At 47.9% G+C, this 10,844-nt stretch overlaps 1 protein-coding gene across 8 annotated transcripts in view; it reads left to right on the top strand.

Moving 5' to 3' along the window:
• The first annotated feature begins 198 nt into the window (after window positions 1-198).
• The window catches only part of RIN2 (Ras and Rab interactor 2), a 243,892-nt gene continuing 233,246 nt past the window's right edge, over window positions 199-10,844 (top strand). For 6 of the 8 annotated variants that reach the window (XM_036892260.2, XM_057502688.1, XM_057502691.1 and 3 more), the window contains exon 1: window positions 524-634. The gene's annotated coding sequence lies outside the window, so the exon portion shown is untranslated. Of the gene's footprint in view, window positions 321-523; window positions 635-10,844 lie in introns of those variants that run through there. The other 2 variants (XM_057502685.1, XM_057502687.1) reach the window with 1 other exon arrangement.

Here is a 10,844-nt window from a genome sequence, read left to right as displayed (position 1 = left end):
AGCGCATCCGAGCCGGCGACGAGGGGCCGAGCTCGCGCTGGCCTCCGGGACTGCGGCGGCCCAGCCTGCGCGGCTGATCCAGGCCTGCAGCTGGGCGGCGGGCTCGCCACGGCACGGGGGTCCCGCTCCGCAGTGGGTGGAGAGAGAGAGGAGCCCGGGAGGAATCTCCGAGAACAAAACCCTGCTCGTCCCGGGGGAGTGCAGAAGGGCCGGGCGGCGGCGCCGAGGCGGGTCGGGAGCCGCTCCAGCCAAGTTTGCTGCCGGTTAAACTTTCTCGGTTCCCGCTTTCTTTCCCTGCAGCCTGGGCTGCTGGTCACCGGGTAAGCACCCCGGATACCCGTCCGGGGGGCGGAGGTGGGCGGTGCGCACGGAGTGGGATGGGGGTGCCGGGACCCCGGGTCGCGCAGGCGCCTTTCCCACCTCCTCGATATCCCCTCCAGCCCTCCCCGAGCTCGGGAGGGCGGCGGGGGGAGGACCGGAGGGAGGGCCCGAGGCAGACACAAAGAGCTTCCCTCCCCTCCCCCCCTTCCCTCCTCCTCCCGCTCCTCCCCGGCCGGGAAACCCAGCCCCACGCCAGTCCGGGGGGCCACCGGTCACCCCCGCCTCCCAGACCTGCGGGGAGGGCCTGCGCGAGGTAAGGGGCGGCGGCAGCGGAGACCCCACCCCCTGCGCCCGCACCCAGAGCCCGGGCCACCTCCGGAGTTCTGCGGGGCTTCAGGCGCGGGGTGCTGCACCTCGCACTCTCCACCCCTCCCGAGGAGACCTGGGGAGAGAGCAGGCGAGCGTGTGGGGCGTGGGGAGGAGACGCGGGCAGGGGGCAGCTGGTCCAGGCAGGCTCCTGGGGTAACCTTTGCCGACCTTTGCGCCGGCGGGTGTGAGGCAGCAAAGAGTGCGGGCGCGGGGCTCCAGGTGCCGGGTGTGCGTGTGCGTGCGCGCGGGAGTGGGGGGAATGATGAGGAGTTTTGTCAAGTTCTACCTGCCGTGCCGTCTACGTGTGTTAAGGGCGCTCCACGCCGTGAACGCGGACCGGGCCCAGGGTTGCACAGCCCGAGTGCCCAGCGCAGACTCTGTAGGTGAGCCAAGCCCGTGCACCGGGCAGACGCCGCCCCTCCTGAAACTTCCAACCCCGGCTGAAGCCCGGCAGCAGGGTGTTGAGCCCGAGCTGGGGTCGCTTGGTCTGTCGCGGTGATTGATGGTGGTGCAGCAGATCCTGCCGGGAAGGGATGGGGCCACTTTACCACTTTGAGGCCTCTTCGTCCCCTTCTGGGCTCAGCCTCCACCTTTGGCCTGGGCTTCCACTAGAGCGGCGTCCACCCGCTGGTCACCGGGCGCCCCACCACGGTCGGGGAAACAGCAGAGTTTGCAGAATTCAGCTTTAAGGTCTGCTATTTGTTGCCAAGAAATACAAGGCAAGACCGTCCCCTGGGCCCTGAGAGGCACCTCTCCTCTCAAAAAGCTCAAGTCCTTTGGGCTTTCCTAATTCAGCAGAGGCCGTACACCAACCTGGCACACAGTGGAGCCGCACTTAATTGCAGGCCTGAGGGTCTCACGCACATTGTTGTTTCTTAGGAACTTGTCAGAGCACTCTCATCAACATCAGTTTGAGTAAGGAAACATCAGAGCATTCTGATCCATAGAACTTTGTAAATACTGAGCAAAAATAAACGCGAGGCAGCACTCAGTAAATAAAAAGTATTTTAATGCAGTATTTTAAGAGAGAAAATTTAATGTAAAAAGTTCACGATGAAGAAAATAACCAACTTCCTAAATAAAGAGGGGTTGTTATTATTACCCTGCATCATTGTGCAGTGGGAACAGTTTCCAAACCCCCAGTTTGTCTGGTCCCAGCCTGGGGGTTTATGAGGGTTGACAATGGCATGCAGTAGATTAGACAATGATAGCTTTATATGTAGTCATGTTTTTTTACTGTAGAGCTTTTAATAACTTTTTACAGAGTTAACATGTGGGCAAATATTTTGATAAGTGTACATAGAGGTGGACATTTTCCTTTTGGCCTCTGGTTCAGTATATCTCTAGAACCCCAGTACATTCCCCATGCTTACACCTCCGCAGAGGGCACCAGGGATCCCTGACTGCAAGGACCTGGGACAGTGCATGTGGGACTAGAGAAGGCTGGTAGGTTGACAGGAGCTTTGGGGCTTAGGGACTCGGCTCTCAGCACTTGGAGGCTGGGAACATGAGAGAAGACCAGCCTGCTTCGAGGACCTCCTTTTCTGGGGACATTTTCTTGCACACAGGTTTTTAAGTGGAGGAAGGTCTAAAATAGCCCACACTTTACCCCCATGCAGGAGCACATGGGAGGAGCTTGACTCCCTTTAGGGCTGTGGTATGTGCTTGTTTAGAGATCACTTCCCTGCAGCCCTCTTAGCACCCCCACTCAAAGTCCTCCCTTTCTTCAGATTCAAATGCCACAGCCCATTCCAAAGAGGAGTTCCTTCTCCAAAAACAACTCCTTAAGGAGCTAAACCCTCTTCCTCTGCTTAGAGGAGATGGATAACTCATGTCTCCTCTGTGCAAGAGCATGCAACACTAGGGTGGGGGTGGGAGTATGGGGCATCAGCCTTATTTGGACCATCTACACATGCTCCCCACATGATATCATTTGGGTTTTAGGTCCCACCCACCTTGTACAGCCAACCTTCCTAAGGATCCTTCAACATTCCTAATTGTTTCCCTGACCTCTCCCCCCACCCTCCGGCCCCCTTTCCTTGGTAAGGCACCTCCTCAGCACCCCCAGAATTCTCTGTGTGTATATCACTTATGAGCAGTTTGCCAGTTGACCCCACTTGCCTGCTGTCTGTGAACTTCCTAACATAAAAAGCCAGGTCATAGCTCTTACTGCCTAGTATTCAAGGAATGAGAATTGAAAGAATGAACAGAAGTAGCTTTTGGTAAATGCATTTTGAAAAGTTAATCAGCAAGAAGTCTATCTTCAGATAATCATATTTTTACAGCACTTTTAAAATGCTTTTATAGATACAATCTCAGTCATGCTCACAACAATACTATTAATTCCATTTGGTAGGTGAGGAAACGGGCCTGCAGAGGTCAAAGCAGGAAAGCTAGAACCGGGGTCCAGCTCTAATAATCATTTCACTGTACTACAGCTGACTTACTAGAGGCTGTGCTCAGGGATATGTCCCAGGCAGTGTATGTCTAGGGAAGAGTTAACCAAGTTGTGTACAGCATACAATGGTACTAAAGAATACAGAGGTGAAAATATTAGAGAAATGCTAACATGAACCACATTTTCCACCACAGGACCTCTCAGTGACTTTAATATTTTAATGTGCTTTGGGACTTTTTAGGATGATACCATAATATGGTATGTGTGTCAACTTCATTTGGCCACAGAAGTCTTTTCCCAGAAAGCACCTTCTAGATCCAGTATTCCAAGGATTCACTCTGGGAAATGTTTAGTGCCCCCAAATGTTTTTTTGTTTACCTTCTGATATCTAGGTAGTTTCAGAGGACTGTTGGTGCTCAGGGTAGTGAAAATGTATATTCTGGACATTGAAAAAAGGCACAGTATCCCTCTTGTGAATTTAGAGTAAATTTTTGGTTTTGTCCACTTCCATGTCCCTGATTAACATGAATCAGTCTCTAGGGTTTGATCAGATCTCAGGGAACTAAGGAGTCTAGTAAACAATGTACACAGGCCCTACAGCACCTTCCTGTTGCTAGGAAGCTGGGATCTCAACCAGCCTTCCCTGACAGTACCTTGAATGCAGCTGTGTATAAGGAATAGCAACTTAGGGCTTTGTGTACTGCTGGCACGTCTAGGTTGATCACCTCCACTGAATGGGAAAATATACCCTGAGTTTTCAGATGTCTCTGTTCCTCTCCCCCTGGGGGCTGTAGGGTATCAATATCTACATTTACTCATGACAAAATAACTACTGTAAGTGCCTGGGACCTGGAGCAAAGGCTGCCGTCCCCAAGTTTCTATGCACCCATTGTTTGGAACCAGGTGTTTTAAAAAAAGATTTGGCATCCTACTCTTCTGCAGTTTTGACAGATCAATAGCCCCTGGCTATTCATGTTTACTGCATTTAAGAGAGCTGTTGAATGGGGAAGCCAGTGTTCCTTCCCATTTCAGGGATTCAGGGGAGAGTTGGGGGCTAGCAGAGCAGCCTTGGGGAAGGTGGTACCGTGATCAAAGAGGCAAGGCCAGGTGAATGTAATGTCCACCCACAGACCTATCTAGGTCTCCAGAACTGAGTGAATGTATCTCAAGGTTTGTTTCATAGATTTTTCCAAAGCTTGGAAAGTAAGTAGTCTCTGAGATCTGTATTGAATAGGGCAGTGCCACAGAAGTCAAGAAAAGTCAAAAAGGAGTGTTTTGAGAAAAATAGACCTATTAGGTGGGGTGAGTGTGCGTATGTGTGTGCACATGTGTGTTCTGCTTGTGTAGTTGAGGAAAAGAATTGGGGGGGAAATAGTGTGATTTTACCTTTTGAGTTTAAAAGTCCTGGAGGTCACCTTGACAGACATTTTCGATAAGCAGCTGGAGACGCAGGGAGTTACTGGGGTACTGTAGGGACCAAAGCCAGGAGTTGATGAACTTATCTAGGGAGAGGCCACAGGCCAAGAAGAAAGGGGTCAAAGCAAAACCTGGACGCCCACATCCAGGGGTAGGGACCAGGGACTGGGACTGTGAAGCCAGAGATGGGGTAGAGCCTGCATGGATGAGCCCAACATTCCAGAATTTTCAACCTGCTAGTTCTTGGCCAGTGCTGGTTGTGATTGGTCAGGGCCCAGGCTCTCCTAGGTCATTAAGTTTTCCATACCATCACTGAGAAGTGTGGAGTGTCAGCTGAGAGTAGAACCACACAAGTTAATACAGCCCCCAGCAAACCGACTCAACAGTATTATCACATTGAATAAATTGCTGATTAAATGGCATTGCCTTTTGTGGTAGAAACGGTTTTTAAATTTGCTAATAGTTTGGTGAAGCTTTAAACAGAGCCACTTTGTAGAGACTCTCAAACAATAAAGTTGGATTTGCTGTTGGGGGAGGAGGGTGCGGCCACAGGCTTTCCATCTTGCATGAGAGGTCTTATTCTGTTCAAGAATCTTTGGTGGCAAGGACCCCCAGCAGTAACTTTGAATACCCCAAAAATGTCTGCAGGAAAGGTTATAAAGTTTTGCTGACTTGTACTTGGAAACCACTTGTAAGAGTGGCTTAAATGATGTGGCTGTTCTTCAGTGTCCAAATGAGAAACTAATTCAGGAGGTACTCTAATTACTGCTATGAGCTTGTATCTCATTTTTATTTGATTATGATTTGTTGGCCAAGCAATAGTAAATGGAGGTATTAGCATGTAATCTCCCACTTGCCTGAAATTCTCAAAAGTTGAGTATTTTAAATATCAGACTTGGTGGAAACATTTGTACTTTACAGTTTTTAATGAATTAAGTTAATAATTTTCTTAATTAGTTAACCTAGTAAATGAGATGAATAGATACTTTTGGTTTGAACGTGTATAACTTCATGTGCTAGGTTAGGAATACAAAATATAAGAATCCAAACACTTAGCTAGTTTAAATAGGTAGCTAGATGAATTTTATTTGCTTTATAAACCTTTTTTTCTTTATCGATGAAATCACCAGAGTTTTTTCGAAATAGCTAACACCTCATTGCCTATAACTCTGGCTTGATTACAGAAATACTTTTTAAAATTAATTGAGGCAGATGTCTCTCCTGTATAGTAAGCAAGAGGCACCTTTGTTAGGGGTTGAGTTTATCCTCCTCAGTTCTTGTGACCACTGCAACAAAGAACTGAAAGGCAGAGACAGAGTAGCAAAGCAGAATGAAAGTTTTATTTGAATACACTCCAAGGGAAGAGCCGGCCAGAGTCAAGGTAGACAAAGGCAAGAAAGAGAAGTTCATTGAACTCCTGTTTGGCATTGGACAAATCCCTTGCCAACTCCTAAAGCCAGGGTTAACCTGGCATCCTTTGTCCGCTTGAATTTGCACAGTGTGGGAACTAAGTCCCCTACCATACCAGGATTTGGGGGGTTCACAGGGCACTGGATAGGGTGAGATTATGTTCTGGGAACTTCCCAAAGGCAAAGAAAGGAGATTTTCAGTAGGCTACTAAAGAGCATGATCGTACAGCTGCAGTCCTGTCTGGGTCACCCAGGTGATGGGAACTTGCAAGCCTAAATCAGAGCTCTCAGCAGCCCCTCCCTACTTATCTGGAATAGAACAGAGAGTGACACGCTCAAAGAAAGGGGAGTGTGAGCAACCTCGGAGAGGATGCATGCTTAAGGGTTTAGGGTATGGAGTTTTATATGTTTTTTTTTTTTTACGTAGGAGTCAGTGTAAGGCATGCTATATACAGGTGATTTATAATTCCTTTGAAGTTTTGTCTTAATAAGAAGGTTTTTTAGGTGACTGTGTTGGTTTGGATCTCAGCATTCTTTGTCTACATAGGTTTATTTACATTTTGGAGGTCTATCTCCTGTCCCGGTTATAAAGTTACTTGATTAAGGGGATAAAAGAAGAGGAAGAACGCATATAGGTTAAGTTCAAGATAAGCTGGGCCTTTTTGCAGGCTAAGTAGATTTTGTAATGGCATGACCCTTGCCCTATTTCCCTGCTCTACCTCATGGGGAAGGGCGAAGGAGTTGTAGATTGACTTTTCTCTATCTGGGGAATATCCGGACATTCCAAGTCACTCCTGACCTTTGAAACTTCAACTAACTCACTCATTAACTCTGTGAGTCCTTCTGGCTGTCTGGTTTTATCTGGTTAACTCTTGGAGTCCCTTTCAGTGGGCTCCACTGGCCTTACTCTCCCTCCGCCCACTCATATCTTGTCTTTCCTCCTAACACCTTAATGGGTGGGATTGCTGAGTGTTCCTGACTTTTTGTCTCACTTTTTGTGTAGCCCTCAGTTTTACAGATTACTGTTTACACTCGTTTGGGACCATTGGGTCGATGGTTGGTGAGTCAGAATCAGTTTAATTCTTTTTTCCCAGGGGTTTGCCCTCAGGCGCAGCACCATTTGGTGGGTAAATCTGCTGCCTCCCAGACCGGTAATCAACACTTGTTGTGTTTGGCAGGGCGAGCCCCACTGCACTTTCTGCTCCTTCTTTTCTTTCTTTCTTCAGATTTCTTGACGATGTTCACCATTAATTCTTCCAGTCAAATTTTATTCCATGGGACTAGTTTGGAATTCTGTTAAGCCTAGACACTGATTTGGGAGGACCTGATGGATAGCTTTCTATCTTCTTCTGGGCAATCACAAACTGAATGAAAGCCTGAAGGCACAGGTTGTGCGTATTCAGAGGTCACTTAGTCCGTGGTCAGCAGGGTGCCCTGGGGGAAAGCAGGCACACTCCCAGACCTGACCGGTTCTGCAGAGATGTGGTAGCTCCAGTTCAGGTGGTGCAGGGGAATCGGGGATCCTGGCTGCCTTCTGGGGCTTCAGAGTTACCTTTGAGATCTGACTCGAGCAGATGTCCCTCTATAATTCTGGCCTGAAGGGCCCTCAGCCTAGCAAGGGGTATTGAAGACACTGGCGAGGCAGGACCTTGTAGTCAGTGCTTGACTGGGGAGACACACTTGTGCTGAGTTTGAACTTGAAATTAATTAAAATTCTTATTTTCCTTTGCAATTTTTTCCCTTGGCAATTTAGGGTCTCAAATGAGAACAAAGACATAGGCTCCTGTCTTTTTATAAAAGGTGTTCTCTTTATTATTAGGTATTTTATTAAACAAGCACAGGGATGTAGATTTCAGAGGCTTCTCTGGCTCTGGGCTACAGTTGCTCTGCTGGAGGGAGACTACCCCTGAAGGTTTCCTGGCTCCTGAAGGGAGGAGCTGGAGTAGAGGGGTGGGGAGAGAGGGAGCCAATGAGATGAGCCGACAGGAAGGCCCCCTCAGGGTGGGTGGAGGTCTCCCTTTAGGGTGCTTTCCTCAGAGCTTCTTAATATCTGAAGGGTGAAGTCTAATATATGAAGCCCCCTGCACCTCCCCCAGGGTGGGGCCCTCTCTTGGCCATCTGTCTTTGGGGCATCTCCCCCACCCCATTTTCTCTGTATTCTGGGATTCCTGTCTTAGTGCATACTTAACATGCATTGTATTATGGACAGTTGTTCTTTAGTAACATCTCATACCCCAGTTATGCCTAATAGTTTTAGCAATGTCTTTCCTTAAACAGTGTACAGAGTGATATTAGGCTATGTACGGGATCTAAACAATACAACAAATGAACTCCAACATTGTAATGTTGGCTCCGGTGATCTCTCTCTTACTCTATTTTCTCAGGACTCTACCTACAAGAGGTGGAGTCCAATCAAAGAGCAGAGGCCTGGAGAGGGCAGAGTGACCCTTTCTATTCAGGGGTGGGGTTGCTCATGGAAGGGGCACTCACCCAGCCCAAGCATCAGAAAAGGACTGACACCGGAAGAGGTCAGCTATGACAGATTCTTTGGTGACAGCTAGTAACAAGTGAGTTTCCTGTAGAAGGAGTGGAAAGTGTAAAGAGAATTAGGAGGAGAGTGGTGCATTTGGGAAAGGAACTCGTCCTTCATTCCTGCTGGTGCCCTGCTTGGGCCCTGCCAGGTGTGGAGGTGGGAAAACATGGCCTGGACCCTCGGATGGCCTTCAGCCCAGAGAGGGAGGTTAAGAGCTGTACATGCAGGACCTACAGAGGACAGTTTGGGACACATGTCCTGAAGAATCAGACTGTGGGGAGAGATGGGGAGGGTCCCGGAGGGTGACCTGTTGATGCCGGGGTTCTTGTTTGCAGAGTCGAAGAATGAACTTAGCAAACTCAAGGTAGGAGAGCCAGGGAGACTTTTATTGAGAGATACAGTGAGAGGACAGACAGAGCTCCTGACTAGAGCCAGGAGGGAACAAGAGAGCCTGTAGTGGTGCGTTGTCTAGGCAATTTATAGGTGGTTGAGAGACAAAGAGCTAGGGATGCAGATCCACCAGATGGTCTCTAAATGTTTATCTTTGAAGAGACAACTAGGTCTCTTATCAGTTTTCCAGACTATTTTGCAGAGTTAACCTAAGAAATTTACTGCTTTGATCCTTTCTCAGAGTAACAGTTTTTTTTTGGTTTGGAAGTGTATCAGTCAAGGCTGCTTGTTTTGCTTTCAAGGTGAGCTGAGTTATTGACTTGATTAGGACTGGAGGAGGAAAAGCAGCATCTGGGTAAAGTTAAAGATAAACTGTTTTTTTTAGCAGGCTAAAGTAAATTTCACAATAGCTTTATTTAATTGATAGAAAGAAGACATGGGCTATGTTGAGATACTTTCTTATCTGGGGGATGTTCAAACATTCTAGGCCAGGTTATTCCTGGATTTTTAGTATTAACTAATCTTCATTGAAGAATGATTATATTCCTAGTTTGATATTTTACTTTTGAGAATTAATGTGACTCTGTCTTTGTTTAATTGTTTAATATGGAGTCTTGGTAGGGGTCTTTTTCCAGAGGCCTTCACCCTACTCTGACTGCACCCATGGTCCTTGTCTCACTGTCACCCACTGCCCTGAGTAGCTGGTCCTGTCACAAGGATCCTCAGGGAATTGTGCCTTATGTTGAATAGCCTCCTTTGTCTGTAACAGGAAGTAAGAAGAGGTCTTCATAGGAAAGGCTGGAGGCAGTGTAGGACCCACCAGAGTAGCCAGTTTAAAGGCCAGCTTACTGAACTAGTTGTACCCCTGAGGCAGCCAGTCTTTAAGGCTGCCCCATGCACCCGAGCTCTGCCCTCAGGCGTCTGAAGCCATGCTGCCAGAGCCACACTGGGGCTGGGTTGATGGAGGGTGGGGTTGGAGGAGCCGGCCGAGCACTGACAGCCTTTTGGATGCTTTCTGTCACCCCATGAAGCTGGCAGGGCACACGGTTGGAAATAATGAACCCTCTTTGGTTTCTGGCAATGGTTGTAGGGAGCAGGGGTTTCTAGCCAACCCCCTGCCACAGGCAGTAAGACACAGGACTTACTGGCCCATTAGTGGCCACCCCAGCCCACCAGAAACCATCTTGGATGCTTCCTGGCCATTTTTATTTCCAATTCTGTTGCAGATTTTTATGCCCTCTAACCTTATTGGCAATATTCATAACCATAGGATGCCTATAACTGTGTAACGTCCTTCTCGGACATAGCTTTTGTTTCTGTTAGTTCCTGGCTCCTTGAAGATTGATGAGGCATAGAATGGAGGACATTAAGAATCGCAGGTCTAAGAGACCCAGAGAACATGAAGCTTTGTAGGAGACTCTTAATCATGTCAGGAAACAGCCACATGCAGGCTCACAGTCCTAGCCAGTTCTTGACCAGATCCTTACACCGTAATTCACCCAGTGTCTGAGTGTGCATGTGCCCCCACTTCTCTGCCCTCTCTGCACCTGCTCATCAGCACCCTCCCCTCCCCATTTCTGGTGGGTTGCACCCTCACTGCCAGTGGAGGGTGAGAAGGTGGGGTGTGGGGGATTTGCAGCTTCATGTGCAGATCCTGCCAGCGGACACCACCAGGAAGAATGCTGTGTATCAGCTCTTCTGAGTCTGCAGCAGCTGAAATGATGGTTGAGGCAGAAGCCAGGGTAACACAGCAGGACCACGTAGAATCAGATGAGATTTTAAACATTATGGTTCAAGATCTTATGAGATAAGTCATGATAAGGTCTAATTTGAACTATTGATATAAAGTAGAGATCAATTTTTTTTTTAGTTTTTTCCCAAGGTACTTTTTATTTAGTTTAAGAATCAAGAAACCATTAATATAATAATTGTAAGAGAAAAAAATTATCAAATGTCATGAAAAAAGAAAATGGCAACATTTTAGCTGAAGAGGCAACATTTTAGCTAC

Source organism: Manis pentadactyla, chromosome 5 (genome assembly GCF_030020395.1).
Source record: "Manis pentadactyla isolate mManPen7 chromosome 5, mManPen7.hap1, whole genome shotgun sequence".
NCBI lineage: Eukaryota > Metazoa > Chordata > Mammalia > Pholidota > Manidae > Manis > Manis pentadactyla.
The sequence above is the reverse complement of the archived record's forward strand: the minus strand, read 5'-3'. Positions and strand labels throughout refer to the sequence as shown.